Raw genomic sequence first — 3,647 nt, 5'->3', positions numbered from 1 at the left:
GCTTGATTTAAACAAGAACCTCTACCTAGTATAAATATTAAGACTAATTAGGTGAAGAAAAAAATTAATTTTTAAAAATAATAATACTATATTAGGAAAAATATATATATTTTTTCCAGACAAAATTCTTATCAGTAAACTGATAATAATCCAGTATTCTTTTTTAACAGAGGAGTTCGGAGCAATAAGAAGCTAGATCTATTTTATAATATTTTGTTAAATTAAAAAGAAAAATCAAATTCAGCTTTTGAAATAACAATTTTGTTGTTATTTTAAGATATTAAGTATGTATACCGTGCCAAAATTGTTTATTTAATTCTCCTACAGCAAAAAAAAAAAATATTGTATAATAAATATGAGTGAGAAAAACCTGCATTAAAATTTTCATCATCCTCCATAATACGAACTGCTGCTTCAATCGCATCAAGAACATTCCCATTTTCGTTCAAAACTCTGTGGCCTTCCTTGGCCGCTTTCTTAATTCCTTCATATTTAGCTTGCTTTCTAGAGTCTGGAATATCTCCAGCTCCTCCATGGACCACAAGAACAGGCTGCACCATTGATGTACTGTGCGTTCCAAAGTCCACTAGTACTATATCTTGTACTTATCTAAACATACAAAAAATAAATCTCAATTATAGTAATTTCCTTTTGCAGAAAGAGAAATTGGGAAATCCAGGACAAATTAAATATTAAGAATCAGGATGAAATCACAGAAGTCAATTGAAATCAAAATGAACGCACACCGTCTTTTCATACATCTTAAGAGCACATACAGTAGTATCCAGAGGCTAAAATTTTATGAAACAGGGTCTCACCAAAACTGATACTCATTAAAACGGCAATGAAAGATCTTTAGATCCAAGTCACCAGACTGTATTTGACACGAAAAGAAGGCTGAGAAAAAAAGGTGTCCTAGTGTGTTAAATAGCAGACATACCAGGGCACATTTTTTTATCTTACTCTTGAAAAACCAATAAGAAGCTCTTGCATCCAAATGACAAAGACCATCCAAACAATTTTCTATGAAGATGAAATTGACATAGCCACATGCTTGCTCAATGAACGTAAGGAGGCATTCCATAATGTTATTGAAGCCGCTGCAGTCTGACTATAAACTAAGAGAAGACGAAGTACATGAAAGCTGGTCAGAGTGATGGAATGCCGTATAAGAACCTTCAGTTATAAGTCCGTTCAGCTTTCAGAGAGCGGGCTAAGTGTGTAGGGGCAATTGTTTGTTCTAAAAATAAGACAGGGGTAGTGAGCCATGGTATATACCAGTGGTTAGCGGACCATAGGAGGACCGCGAAGATCTTGGGATAGGTCGCGGGTGGGACCAGCAACACATATGTTTGGACTAGATTGTCCCACCCTATTTATCATTATTAACGTTTTACGTCTCTATACTTTCATTATAAGTCGATCAATTTCAAACCTCTATTGTAATTATAGTTATTAATATTTTTATAATTTAATCGCTTTTTGTAAAAAAAAAAAAATTTGCTTCAATTGTTTCCCATGGTACTATCATAGCCGCATGTCACATGACGAAAATTTCATTCGCCACTCTCATATGACTGATTTAATTAACCTATCTCGATTATGATCATGAATCATTTCAGGTGTCATCGGTATGTTGGAATTACTATCTACTTATACAAAACAGTCCTTCATGATACAATAAAAGACTATTACCACCATCGCAACAGGAGCTGTTGCATTATAATTGCTGGTCTGCCATTCACAGTTTCAAAGAGCCTCACTTTTATTTGACGACTGCAATGGTTTTAAGGGACTAATATCTCTAGAAAAACCCATGGGAACAAGTTGATGCTTGCTGAATTGAAAAATAACAGTTATGGGAATCCGCTGAAAGGAAGTCGAACGGAGGAATTGAGGCAATGAGGGAAAGGGAAAGAGACGGTTTTTTTTTTTAAACATAGGAGAAATAGGAAGAATAAGTTGTGAAAGATTAAAATAGCAGTCCATAATCACTTACCAAGAGTTGTCCAAATGAAAAAAAAAACAGTTTAATAATTTCTTTTTCATTTTCAAAACAATATCATCATGTGGTGGATAATATCTCGTCTTCATAAGTGCGCGGAGATTACAGCGCCGGAGTCTTTCTCGATGTAGAACAGGCCTTTGATGGAGCCTGGCAGCCCGGGCTTCTTCAAATTCCGTAAATTCCTACCCACTACATACTTTCTTATTACTTACTTACTCCCATCTCACTGATAGATTATTCAGGGTAAACCACAATAGTTGCTATAGGCCCCATCGTCTACAGCCTATACAGCTGATATCCCAACTTATCCTAACACTATCCTTAACACTTATCGGCATACGTGACACATGCGTGCTTTCAGTGAATAATGACCTGTTAATTGTATCCCAAACTCTCTAATCCCATATCGCAACCCTTGAAGAATGGTGTCAAAACTAGAAGATTAAAGTAAATCCCTTCAAATCATCTTCACCCTTCGTCGTAGAGGACTGCCCAACAGTATCCATTAATAATACTCCGCTTACACCTGTCGATCCCCTACCTTGGTCTAAATTGGGACGAGCGACTAACTTGGAATACTCACACAAGACTAACGAAAGATGACTATGGAAAATGTACGTCGATTCCGACTATTACAGCACTTACTATGTAAACGGTCGAAGTTTCCAATCCATTATAAAAGACCAGTTTACATGACTACATTAAGACCTATTTGCACATACGGAGGTGAGCTTTGGGGCTCCTCTCAACCATCAAATTCCTTTTGTATTCAATCCTTACAATTCATCCATCCTTACAATCCAAAATCCTTCATAAAATCCTCAATGCCTCTTATTTTGTCACAAATAACATCTCTCTTGAAGATCTTATGTTCCATATGTAGTCGACCTAGCCCGAACCGAATATCAATTCTTCCAAAATAAACTCCCATACCACATAAACTTTCAAGTTTCTAACTTGCTTCCTCTTATCCCATCTTGATAATATTCCAAAAAGTCTAAAAAGAAAATCGTCTCGAGAATTTCTGATTTAGAAATGTTATTGGAATTGGATAAACTACCAATTGGTATATAAACAAAATAATCTTTTAGGTAATTATAAAAGTGACTAATTCTTAAAATAAAAGTATTTAATACCGCTAATAATAATATATATAAAAAATAAAACAATCTTGAGAAAAAAAAGATAAAAAAAATCGTTTCTTTGAGTGTAAAATAAAAAGTATCAATAAAAAAAAAAAAAGCAAAACAAATTGTGAATATTATTTGTTAAAATATTAAAAAAGACTAATTTTACTAATTATCATTGCCTGCCATCGTTTACGACTTATAGGACTTACTTTAAGAAAGTCCTGTAGCTTAATAATAATCCTGGCTCAAGAGGTAGATTCCTGGTGACAGAATAATTAAGAGAAACAGAAGGTCGGCCGTTCAGTAACAGTTCTGTACAGATACTGCCAGTGTTTCACTTGTCATTGGCCTTAGATAAAGAGTGTTAGATTGGATTCCAGAGAGGCGGCCTTGATCAATAATTTGGCTAAATTGGTGAGTTTGAATCAAAGAATGCTTGCCTGTGCTGTCAGTTCCTTATAATTTTTTTGATATTGAATTAGATATAAAAAAAAAAAGTATATATACAT

At 34.4% G+C, this 3,647-nt stretch overlaps 1 long non-coding RNA gene across 1 annotated transcript; it reads right to left on the bottom strand.

The window, feature by feature from the left end:
* On the bottom strand, window positions 1-3,468 carry LOC136796816 (uncharacterized). Its single transcript, XR_010844565.1, has 3 exons — window positions 3,348-3,468; window positions 371-609; window positions 1-25 (listed from the first exon to the last, which is right to left on the bottom strand). It is a non-coding gene; the product is annotated as an uncharacterized lncRNA (long non-coding RNA).
* Window positions 3,469-3,647: the final 179 nt, after the last annotated feature.

This window comes from Halyomorpha halys, unplaced genomic scaffold, assembly GCF_000696795.3.
Source record: "Halyomorpha halys isolate HHAL.00 unplaced genomic scaffold, Hhal_1.1 Scaffold18.1, whole genome shotgun sequence".
Taxonomy (NCBI): Eukaryota; Metazoa; Arthropoda; class Insecta; order Hemiptera; family Pentatomidae; genus Halyomorpha; species Halyomorpha halys.
The sequence above is the reverse complement of the archived record's forward strand: the minus strand, read 5'-3'. Positions and strand labels throughout refer to the sequence as shown.